The sequence below is a fragment of the Lissotriton helveticus genome, chromosome 2_2, assembly GCF_964261635.1.
Source record: "Lissotriton helveticus chromosome 2_2, aLisHel1.1, whole genome shotgun sequence".
NCBI lineage: Eukaryota > Metazoa > Chordata > Amphibia > Caudata > Salamandridae > Lissotriton > Lissotriton helveticus.
This window is the reverse complement of record NC_136060.1, coordinates 74,100,093-74,113,034: the sequence shown is the minus strand read 5'-3', so window position 1 is coordinate 74,113,034 and position 12,942 is coordinate 74,100,093. Positions and strand designations below refer to the sequence as shown.

Sequence of the window (12,942 nt, the reverse complement as noted above, 5' to 3'; positions counted from 1 at the left end):
GCCATGAAAGGTTTTACTTTAATCTGAAACTTAAGAAATTTTATTTGGGTATTAAATGTTAACTAATGAGATTTGCCTACTGTTTTATTAAAATATAGTGGTTAGTCATTGCATTATCCTAGTCCATGTCTACTGACCATCAAGCTCAGACAGATGTATTATTAGTGCATGGTATTTTTAACACATGATCTTCTTAAATATATTGCTTCATAAGATACATTTTATAATCATTAGTGTACTGAAAACTGGTATAAGATTGCCCAGTTAAATAGTTCGTAAAATTCCTTGGTTTGAGGCACTGGGCGTAGCAGAAGTGAGTAAAGGCTTTTAGCTCAACATCTTATTATGGAAAAATTATTCTGATAGTCCTTTCAATTTAATGTGGTATCAGTCAAGTCAACAGAATTTATAATTTCTGCATACATTGCTTTAGGTGTATATTTCTAACTGCAGATTCCTCACCTTGTGAATATTGCCAGGCTGGATCCAGAAACTTAAAAGCAATGCTCCTGCTCACTGGTAGCTGGTGCCCTGCGACTCCTCGTTAACGTCATGTCACTCCGGAGGTGATCAACGCAACTGCATACATGTGCCACCCATGCATGCTGACAGCAATTCCTTCCAATGCACATCAGAAGCTCCGCTCCTACTTTTTCTTCAATTCGGAGAGATTTTCCTATACATTGTCCAGTAAGCAAGGGACATTTAATCCTCTAAAATAACATGTCTGTGCCACAAGGTGTGCCATTTGTGTGCTTCACTCAGATGAATCCTAAGGCCATCTAAGAATGTGAAGCAAAGCTCTACTTGGCAAAGCACTGGAAGGCTCCGTGTTGCTCCCGCTCCAAATGGAGAGCAAGAGCGCAAGCCTCGTCCCGAAGTTGTTCTGCCAGAAGATCATCTTTGCCGGCAAAGTATTCTGGTATGTCACAGAAGAAACATAAGAAGTCCAAGTGGGACTCAACCCCTGCCCACCGCTCTTGTTCTCCGGAGAAGGTGCGTAAGTGTCATGGAGCCATCTGGTCTCACTTCTGTTACACCAAGGAGCGGATTTCATCCTTATTCCTTATGCACCCCGACTACTCGGGTCAATCATCGAAATCTCGGGGAAATTGAAGCCTTTCAAAAGCATTTCTGCTCTTCTTTGGCGCGCTTCTGGCACCAAGAATTTGCAGTCACCTTAAGTCTAAACATGTGAATACTTGAGCAGGATACAGTCACTTGTCTGTACCTTGCTGCAACAGCCTCTGATAAAATCACTAGGCAAACTGGCACAAAGCATGGGGTGGAGGTTTAAGGAAGAGAACGCTGGCGGGAAATCCTGCTGGAGGCAAAGGCTCAAAGTGTGGTCTTTGGAATGCATTCTTGAATGGGTGAGTATGATACAATTAAATACCTCTCCTACCTGATGGACAAAACCAACGGTGGAGAATGAACTGCGCTGTTCCTGGTGTGGTATTGGAAGGAGGCATGAGCCTGAGTCGACCCGTTTGAATGGCAGTCTGTAAAAAAGTTAGTAACCAGGCTACATAACTTTAACCACAAACACGTTGCCCTTGATGAGCACGCCACTCATGCTGTTATCTCGCATCCCAAACTCAATGGAAGGATCAGAGTACCTGCTTAGACTTTTAGCAGATTTTCTGTATTATATTTTCCTGAGGATTGAGACAGTATCTGCGGTCTCAAGTGTGGCAATGAGTCTGTGAGCACTTCACTTTATTCCTGTAGTAAGTCTTTTTAACCTTTCAATCTCAAAATTCGCTTTTGAGGGTAGTCTTTGGGAATGGCGCTCACTGAAACTGTGTTCACTTTTCCTTAAAAAAAAAGATCCTTTCTGCTTTTAAACCCCCATGTAGTTTCATTCACTACCTTAAACAATATTGTTTCCTTTTTTCATGTCGAGTCCAAACAAAATCTTTTTCTCTGACTAAAAATATCACAAAGTCTTGGTCTTTTGAGTTTTTATTTTTTGAGAAAAAATATTTTTTCTTAGCGAGGCTTACCTTAATCCCTTTAACTCTTGTGTCTCTTCTCTCGAGTGCGATTGCATTGTTGGATGGGACTCAATAACTAGTAGTTGAAGCAACGTGTGGTCTTTTATTGTTGGTCTACAGCCAGATACAAAATGTCTGCCAGCTTTCCAATAGGCAGGGCAAAGTTTAACCAGTCACTGCAATAGGCCTGAAAATTGTATAAACCCCATTTTGTTTTAGGACAGGATTTCTGAGTCAGAGCCTCAGTCTTCATTCTGATGTCTCAAAAGCCATATCACCAACCACGGCTAAACACAAGGAGGAGTTGGAGTGAGTTCCCACAGGTTACCACTGGTAAGTTTGAACTCCACTGCTTTTGGGCCCTTGAACCCACGTTTTGTCCTTTACAAGTGCAAGTACCCTCCAGAGCCATCGTAGATTTAAGTGTTCTCATTATCTGGACATTGGGATACCCTGGAACTGCAGCATCGACCCCAATACCTTGGCTGTGAATTAGGTTCCTACAGCAAGCATTTATTTTCCCTTTAACTGTTCTGGAATCTTTAGGCATCATGGATTGTTTTTCCACCCTAGACCAAAGCAGACTGAAGACTTGTATTTGACAGCTCTTCATTTACAAAAATTGGTAGGAAAAAGACAAGTATGACTCTTGCCATGTTGACTGTTTTGATTACCCAGTTCTATAACTTGCATTGGGTTTAACAGTTTCTGATGTAAACTGTAGGAAAGTAGGACCCACTTTTTTCTGGTGTCAGTGTGTGTTTTTTGACTCGTTTGATCCTACTAATCAGGACTCCAGTCACTGTGCTTACCCCCTAAATGGACTATGGTAAATACTCCTGTGGCTCCACAATTAGCTGCTGGTGTACCCCTACAAGTCCCTATTAGATTGTACTGAGGTGCCCATGGCATAGGTACACCAGGGGTCTCCGATGGGATGCAGCATGTATTGTGCCACCCATGAGAGACCACTGGAACTGTGACTATAGGCCTGCCATTAAAGCCTGTGTAAGTTGGTGTCAGCACCACTTACTACAGATGTAAGTTTTCTTACATCTGAGTTTACTACACTTAGAACCTATTAGTCACCCCTAAAGTAGGCCTTTAAGTCCTGAAGTCAGGGTGCTGGGTCAAGTGTGTGGGTGCCCCTTCATGAGCAGGATACCTCTACAATCCCTGGAGTCGATTCTCCAGGGTTTGTAAGTGTGCCCAGCCATTTTAATACATACAGTAGCCATTTGTCACTACGCGATGGCTAACTATGTAGTTGCTGTGCCGAACCTGGGCATGTTTGGTATCAAACATGTTGGAATTATACCCCAACACAGTTACCTGTGTTGATTTCAGGCAGTGGGGTGCTCCTCCAGGAACCCTAGTATTCGGTGGTCTGCCAGGAAGCTAGTGCTGCTGCCGACCCCAGACACGATTCTGTCCTCCTCCTGCTGCTGATCTGAGCTAGAGCAGGGGAAGGTAGAACAATAGGTTTCCTGACACAGGACTTAGTGTATTGGGGTGGAGGCGTCCTTCATTGAGTACAGATCTTTTTCACTGGTACAGTGGCAGCATTCTTGCCATGGAGGGTGGCTCGCCATTGAAAAAGCCCTTTGATATTAAAAAAGTGCAGGTATTCAGTGTTAAGACATTCTTCGACCTTTAAGCCTCCATCGGCATCACTTTACATCTCAGCTGAGTTGATTTCTAAATTTAAATCCAGGTAGTGTTCCAGATACCAGAGGCTGAGTAGTCCCCAAACAAAGAAGGTAGGTACGCCTTCACCAAGGTTTGTAATTCCCACTGAAGCCCACCATCCTGGTGGGTGACCTCCAGATACACCTTTACTACCTGGGATGCCACTCTACTCCCATTGCTAATGGCATGCACCACTTCTGAGAGAGGAGCACTAAGGAGTCTAAGACTCTCAATCAGAGATAATGTCCTCCCCATAGAGCTATTCCCAAGCATCAGACTAAACACTATTCTTGTGATTCACACCATTAACCGCATGCGCGCTAGCGGTTTTCCCGCTGCGCGCTGCGTTTTTTTCAAAACCCGCGTTACATGATGAGCTCAGCTCGTCATCAGCGTGCGAGCGCCGTAACTCATGACGAGCTGAGCTCGTCATGAGCGCCGAAGTGGTTAAAGACACTCCAGATAGCCCCAGAATTACTCCTAGGACAGCAAAATTGTCTTCATCTTCCTTACCTCCAAGATCCACAGCTAGAAGATATTTACCAATTCTGATAGATTGGCCTCCACCTTAAATTTCCTGCATTATTGACATTAATACTGCCCAGTAGGTACTAATCAGTGTAGAATGTCAAATCAACGTTATTTTGCTTCCAATTCTATGACCGCATATGTGGTATTTGCAACACTATTTGTTGACCAGATCTCTTTCCTCTAATTTCAGATTTGCTAGGGTATGTTGTAGAACGATTCCGGACTCTTGCTTCATCCAGGATGACTGCATCCTACCTCACTGGCAAAAGAGCAAGTCCCTTTATTTCTCAAATCATATCTACTCCTGGATACTATATTTGCTGCAAAGAAGAGTCATGCTATGGCACCTACTTTCACAGTGCCTCCTGCTAAGAATAGCAAACATATATACACTGTGGTCAGGAAAGTCTGTGGCGTAGTAACAGTGAAGACTACTGTTGCCACTGCTTTGCTGGACAGGTGTGATAGGTTCCTGTGAGTCTTCCTACACCACTTTGTAGAATACTTGCCTTGTGAACTCTGTGACATCCTTAATAAAGTCCTTTTGGTCTTCAACCAGATCATAACTGCTGTTGTTGATGAATCAGATCTGTCCACCAATAGATATTGCCAGTGCCTTGGAATGAAGCATTTGTCTTGGCCCTGTCTAAAAGGCCTGAAGCCCATGAACTCAACAAGAGGGTCTTAATTTATTTTCTCTGTTTGTCAACTCTTCTTGTTTGGCCCTTTACTGTTTACACACTACACAGTTATACGATTTTCTATTTTTTCCCCTTTTCACATACATTTTTATGCTGCTCATACTATGTGATTCTTTTCAAGCTTAACGTTATATCTGTCCTTTAAAACTCAATTTAATTACTCTTTCTCAATCTATGCCAATATAAACCAGAAGTACACTTTTTTTTTTCCTGCTACAAATTCCAACTTTGCCCATCCCTGCTTTTGTCCCTGATCTCCCATTAGATGGAGTGAGCTATTGAAGCCTTTGTATAACTTTTGATTCTTTTTGTCTTTTTCAGAAACAATTCTCACTGGTCTCATGAACATGCCATTTTCAACCGTACAATGTTGAGAAAATCCAGTACTTTCCTCCATCAGGCCTAGACTTCACATTCCTGTCCTTTCTTGTTTGGATTAGGACTATCTAGGCCTTACACTATATACCTAACGACAATCTATGATTCCCTTCTTTCTTTGTACTCCAATTGCTCTTGTAATCTCTGGTCATATTGCACCTTATTTATACCGGCTGCGTAGGTTACTTTAATATCTATTTGTTTTCAAGGTTTTTAAAGCTCCTTCTTCACCTTATTTAGGTGATTTACTTAACACTTTTCTTCCTGCCAGCGCCTGCATTTGGCTGATCATTGTTTGTTGGTAGGTCCCTGGCTCTCACGTGGTAATAGAAGATGCCAACAGAGTACCAACTTTGGAAGGGACGGCCGAGAGCTGAATATAGGCGCCAACCCTTTGTTCTGACATCAATTTGTTTTTTTTTTTGTTGTATTTGGCACTATTTGACGCAGTTCCAGAGCTCTGCTGCAGAATAATTTCAGTTCTTCACTGACTTCCTAAACCGTTATTCTGGGACAGTGTTCTAGACACATGTCTCACCTGAAGTCCAGAGGCTTCAAGCCGTGCCGTGCCGCACCTGCAGGAAGCACGTGTCTGTAATAAACCGGCAAGATGTTCGCCCTTGATGTTTTGCATACAAGCATGATAGAAGTCAAGTGACAAATGCTCCCTGATGCATCCAAAAACCACTAGGGAGCAGAAGGCAAAGTTGTATCTCACCAAGCACACGAAACAAGTCTGGTTGTGATCTAAATTGTGGGCCCATTGTTGATTCAAGTTTCAGCCTATATCTCCATCCTCTAGTCCAAGACCAAGTCGAAAGACACATCTCAGCATATAACACAAGATGTCAAAACAGTAATCTCCTCTCCCTGTTGCTCCTGCTCCATGGAGAGATCCTACAATAAGCACTGCAAAGGCTAGACTCCATGCATGGAATTAAACCCTGACCCTATTACACACCTGAAGCTGAGGTGCCCTAAATGTGCTGGGCCATCTTCAACTATACAGCAGGTAGAGTCCATAAAGAAGGCAATGCTTAGGCTCTTTTAGTTGATCCCAGGTACCACTGGAGTGCCTCTGTGCCACGTGAATACATCAGGGCCTACAATCAGACTTCCACCATTGGGCTCTACATTGGCACCAAATGTCCCCGCTACTAGACCTCTGCCTTGTGCCAGGTCACTAGGTACAATAGACCTGCTCTGGGTGATTTAGCCGTTTGGCGCACCACCCATACTAGAAAGATTTGTGGTTCAGAATTCAGCCATCAAAGGGAACCCAAATACTTTCCCTAGTGTCCAGCCTGACTGAGAATCGTAGTTCATGATGCTATTGGCAAAATAATGGTCACTTCTGCCAGTTTGGTGTTGTGATCTGCTTTTTTAAACAGTACTCATGCCCTCTGTGATAAAGGGAGATCTTACTCACCCTCCCTGAGGAGTTACAAAATTCCTCTACCCAGATGGTCCTTGAGGGTCAGGATGTGGCAAAGTACGTTTTACGGGCTGGTCCCAGATATCCCACTCTGTCACATTTCTCAAGGGACCTGGCGGCATCCCTTATGGGTATTCCTTTTGATGGCTCCATGCTTTTCAAAGACCAGGCATTTCCAATGTTGGAGTGGTTTAAAGATAGCTGTGCCATGGCTCTGAACTTGGGCTTTCTCTCCCCAGCAGGCATACCAGCCTGTCGAATCCTTTCAAGGCTGCAGGGGGTCCAAGGGGCTTAGTGGTGGCAGACCTCAAATTCCACTTCCCTTGCCACTGTCAGACTACTGTGTTGCCCCCCGGGTTGGGAGACAGCTCTGGCCAGTAGGGGGCAGAATCCAATTCTACTTGTTAAGCTGTCATGCAGACCAGTGGGTCCTGCAGGTTGTTAGTCATGGTTATGCCTTTCTTTTTCTGTCAAGACCCTACCCCAATCGCTCCTATTTTTTTTCAGACTTTGGCATACCATGCCTCCATTCTTGCCATAGTGCTTCTGTCATTGTTGTACAGACTGACAATAGAGTGTCCCCAAGAAGGAGAGGAAGAAAGAGTGCAATTCCTGTTTCTTTTTGGTCCCCAAGAAAGATGGCCTCAGTCCAGTTATGGCAGTGCGGAGAATTCCAAAGGCTGTTACTTCATGGTGGTGAGCAAAGGTTTGCAACCCCTGCTGCGAGTCTTGGCAATTCAAGATAAAGTCCAAGATGTATCTGATAGAGAAATTTAGCCACAGGTTCCCTACCTTAGAATCCTTCCCCAGGCGCGAGATTGGATTTGGAAATGTTTCGCATGGCAAGTCTACATGTCGCATGACTTCCTATCGGCGTCATCCACCTGATGTGATGTTGACAGAGTGCGTATACGCCCTCCCCAAAGTCAGTTCCTTCTTTTCCGTGCTTGCAATGCAGATCTTGAGTGGTTGGGGGCTGTTTTTTTACTCCGCTCAACATTGCATTGAGGAAACTGTGTGCTTTTTCTTGAAATGTCTTTTCGGTGTAAGCCTTTTGGATCTTGTGGCCGACAAATGTCGATCACAGATCCTCATTGTTTTTTTTTTTTGAAAATATATTTTTATTGCAGATATACTGTTACACATTTATGCCTGTTAACAACTATATAATCAACGTTTGTAATCCGCAAAACATCGACATTCAAATTACACAGCCATTTAGCCCACAACCCGGAGGTCGGGCGGCAATTCTCAGTCGTAGTGCGCGTACGTATGTCTCAGCAATATAACTCTGTCAAGTTGGATTCCTGCAACTGCTTTTCTTTTATCCCCCCAGAATCCCAACAAGCAAACCTGAACTACCCCCGAAGCTATCACTAAAAATACTACACTGCTGTTCCCTCCGGCCCCCCCCTCCCAGTACCCTCCCCCTGTACAGAAATGGTGGCGTGGGCGCTTATCAATTCGCTTGACGTATCGCTACAGAGTCATCTCTGGGTCAGCAAAACTACAGCATATTAGTAACAATCAAGTGGACGTGGAACCTACTCCTCCTCCTTCTGTCAACTGTTGGTCCTTCAAGGATTGGACCAAGGCCTCCCAGGACCGAGCTACCTGCAGCGCTTTGTCGTGACCTGAGCGGGTGGCCTGCCTGAGCCTTACCACACTCTCGCAACTAGCCCATTTACAGAACTCTCTCTTCCACCGTTCAAACGACGGGCCCTCCGTCGTCTTCCAATGCCAGGTTATTTCGCGTTTCGCCAGCAAAAGCCCTAAGTCAATAAATTTTCAGGTTACCTTGGTCTTGGCCGTGTGTGGGAACCAGTGCAGCAAACAGGCGGCCATGTCATACTCTATTTGTCTATCCGTGATCACGTTCAAAAGCTCCCCTACTTCCTCCCAGTAGCCCTCCATGCGCGGGCAACGCCATAGCATGTGCTCTAGCTCCGCACCCTCCTCCTGACATCTCGGGCACGCTGCATCCTGGACCTGGAAGTACTTCCGGACCCTGGAAGTACTTCCGGACCTTCCCCGGTGTTAGATAGGCCCTATGCAACACAAAGTACTGGATTAGTTGGAAACGAGCGTTTCGTGTGCCCTTCCATGCCCGTTTAAGGATTTGGTCCCAAGTGGTATCCGGTATCTGCCGACCTATACTTTCTATCCATTTTGCTTTAAGAGCAGCCAGGGGACGCATACCTTCCCGGAGCAGTCGGGATTGGAGGCAGGTCACTGCCTTAACCGTACCTGCCGCCATCACTATGTATTGGCAAGCAAGGTTTTCCACCGGTTCCACTTTTCCGGTTTCCCAGTGCTTTTGAATTGCTGATGTGATCGCAGCATGAAGCAAGAAGTCCCCCTCTGGGAGCCCAAACGTTTCCTGTAGCACTGAGAAAGGCACTAACTCCTGGTTCACATACAGGTCTCCCACCACCTGGACCCCCAGCTGTTCCCCATCCGCCAGCGGGGTCCAATTCCCACCATGTGGCAGTGCTGTCAGCATACCCAGCGGTATCTCCGGTGCATACGGGTGAGGGGTCCCCGCCCTTCGCTGCATCCTGTTCCAGCAAAGTCTGAGGGTCCGTTCTTCCCCCGTCAAGTCCCTCGGGTCCAGTTTTTGCTGCAGAACTATGTAGGCTTGCACATGACGAGGGATTCCCTGTCCCCAACTACCCTCCGGGCCCCGGTATTCCCTCGCTATATTTTGCGTCAAGACCTGCAGTTGGGCCGCCAAATAATAGAGTTCAAAGTCCGGCACCGCCAGGCCACCTTTGGATCTGGACCTCATCAGTGTTGCCAGCGCTATTCGCCGTCTACCGTTGACCCAAATGAAACCCCCCACCAGCGACCTCGGTTCCCTAAAGATTCTTGTTGGGATCCAGATCGGCAATGTACGGAAATAGTACAGGAGCCTGGGGAGTGCCACTATTTTAAGCAGTGCAACTCTGCCCATGACCGACAGGAAGCGTCGCCCAGAACTCCATACATTTTTCAGAGCTCTAACACACCGGCCTATGTTACCCTCCAGCAAATTTTGGTCCACATGATAGATCCGGACCCCTAGATAGGTGATGCACGCTGGTTCCCACTTAATGGTACCCAGCTCAGCAGGCGGGGGAAGACTCCGCCGCATTGGAAAGAGGCATGTCTTGGACCAGTTCACCTGAAGAACGGAGACCCTCCCAAAACTGGACAACCTAGAGGTCGCCCTCCTAGGTCCTCACCGATCTCCCGGAGAAACAAGAGCAGATCATCAGCGTATAATGAGATGTAGTGTGGGCCGCCCCGATGCACCAGTCCATTATATAATCGCCCTAGCCTCGCCTGTGCCGCCAAGGGCTCGATCGCCAATGCAAATAACAGGGGCGACAACGAGCATCCCTGTCTCGTGCCTCTCTGAATCGAATATTGACCCGACATCACCTCGCCCAGTTTTACCCTCGCTGCGGCTGAAGAGTACAACACCTTCGTCCATTTGACAAAACCGTTACCCAGTCCGATCTATCCAAGCCTTTACAAAGGAAGGGCCATTCCAGGCTGTCAAACGCCTTCTCTATGTCCACAGAGAGCACCGCGGCGGAGCTCTCATCTGTCTGATTATCCGCCATGACTCTAATAAGTCGGCGAATGTTCGAAGCTGTGCACCTCGTGGGGATAAAGCCCGCCTGGTCCACGTGAACCAGCGACGTCATGTGTGGTAATAACCGGGACGCCAGTATGCGGCTCAGGATTTTGTAATCCACCGACAGCATGGATAAGGGCCGATAGGAGGTCACGTCTACCTCCGGCCGTCCCGGCTTCAGGAGTGGGACTATCGGCCTCACGCATCGATCCCGGCCGGCGACCCTCCGCCATCGCTTCCTTATAAACCTCCAACAAAACGGGGGCCAGAGCATCAATATATTGAGCGTAGAATTCAATAGGCAGCCCATCAGGTCCCGGCATCTTGTTCCGGGCCATGTGCTTAACTGCCCCACGTATTTCAGCTAACGTGATAACCTGACCCAGCCCCTCAGCGTCGTCTTCCTCTAATCGCGGCAGGAGGAGACCCTCTAAATACTCGTCTATGTCCTCAACTGCTTCCCCCCTCCTGCTGCTATATAGAGCTTCATAATAAGTGGCTGTAGGAGAGTGGGGTCTGCAATCCTATGGTCACCCCAGATTTTTGCTTTTTGCTTCACTGGTTTACGACTTTCCCAAGCTGTGGGCCTGCTAATCAGACCCACAGCCTAGCTGTTCTCTCTCTAAATTGACATCCTTGTACTTTAGGTGCATTTACCAATTGGTACTGGGCCACCTTATCAGTCCCTGTACAGTGTACCTTAGGTACCCAGGGCCTACCAGGGGCGGAAGCATGTATTATGCCACCCCTGGCTGGCCATCTAAAACTGACACAACTGGCTGCTAAGACAGCTGGGGCATGGTGGTGTAATCGCCCTTTGCTGTAGATATAGTTACCTATATCTAACCCCAAAATGGACACATATACTCCTATCAGTCACTCCTATGGCAGGCCTTATCAATCCTGAAGGCAGAGTGCTTGGAATTATGTGAGATGGTGCTCTGGCATGAGCTGAGCCCGTCTGCAGCTTGCGGAACCAAGTCCTAATAGCTGTTCCATGATAACGCTATACCATATACTCTTAAGTGCATTATCATCCTCGCGGTTGAATGCTAACTCTGGTATAACATTATCTAAACATGTCGAGTAAGGTGTCATTTCGAATTGGAATACTACCCCCTCGCCAATTCTGGCGACGGGGGTAGCATTCCACCCTTCTAGAGGGACACGACATGTATGCAACTGTGAACCCCGGTTAAAGTTAACTCGAGCCTTGGCATCACAAAATGGATGCTGCCACCACAGACACAAGTCTGACCTCCTGCTGCTGGGAGTCCTTCCAGCGAGGGAGGCTTGGACAAAGGGTTTCCTGCCTTGGGAGGTGCTAGCACCACACCAGACAGGATTTTGTGTATTGGGTAGGACAGGCCTGAAAGGAATGAGACATGCCTGGGGCACACAAGGTGCCCTGTGCATACACCGTTTCAAACCAGTTGCTGGGGCATCCCTGCCCCAGCTCTGGCGCGAAGCCGGACAAAGGATAGGGGGTGTAACCACCCCCTTCCTGGTCCCACCCACAGGAGGGACCTAGTCGTAGTACAGCCACCTTTAGCAGGATAAAGGTAGGAGCTGGTCTCATTCCAAATTAGATTAATCCTGAACTGAAACTCTACAAGAAGAAACTCTGGACTTCGACTTTCTACACAGAAGACTGAAGAAATCTCCCTTGTGGGCAAGGAGTGTCCACCCTGCAACTGCAGGCACCATCAAGTGTCCAGCGGCTTCACTTTGTCGTCTTCCCTCGAGGATCCAGACTTCAGAGCCCGACGAGACCCGGATTCTCCGACCTCCACTCACATCTGCAGCACAGCTGAGATCCGTGGATGCGACGAGACACGTGGGACCGGCCATCTTGGAGAAAACTGCACTTCGCTTCCAGCACGACTTTTGAGGTAAACTCGACCAAGTGCTTTGGGGATTGAGAAGCCCCAGCCCCGAGCAGCCCCTGCACCGAAGATCAGCCCTCCAGCTTCCACGAGATCTGCGTGGGGCCCTTCTGCTTGTTTGCTGCTCGACGCGTTGTCTGGTCACTTGCCGGCTGGCTAGTGACCTCCTAGACGACGAACTTTGAAAACTACACTGCTGGTCTGGTTGCTCCAGACTGGCCCTTGCTCCCTTTCAAAAGAGGAGCACCCTGGGCCCTCCTGTTCCACTCCAGACGCCGTTTCCACTCACCGCGTGGGTTGCCTTTGCCAAGGCCTGCTGATTCCAAATCCGGATCCAACACCGCCGACAGCGAGAGCCTGCATGGGACAGCCCGTGCCTCCATCCTGGTCGTCTTAGACACCTCCTGGTCCACGTGGCTGCAGAGAAGAGCATCCGCTCTTCACCTGATCGCGTCGACGACATCTGGTTCCCTCCTGGTTCCACTCCAGTCACTGGCTAGTGACTTTGAACATCGTCCCCTCTGCTTTCAGGTCTTCAGCATCTCTGATCCACCCTTGGATCACACCGGACATCTTCCTCCTGGTCGCCTGCAGCATCTTTTCTTTCAGGCTCCATTTACTTCAACGCAGAAACCCGACACGACTTCGCACCTATGCACCCGCAGCCCGTGGGTGAGGTAACGAGAGCATTTCGGTGCTCAAG

At 47.6% G+C, this 12,942-nt stretch overlaps 1 protein-coding gene across 6 annotated transcripts in view; it reads left to right on the top strand.

Moving 5' to 3' along the window:
- PCM1 (pericentriolar material 1) overlaps positions 1 to 12,942 on the top strand; it is a 1,361,399-nt gene that overhangs the window by 1,051,148 nt on the left and 297,309 nt on the right. The window lies entirely within an intron of this gene.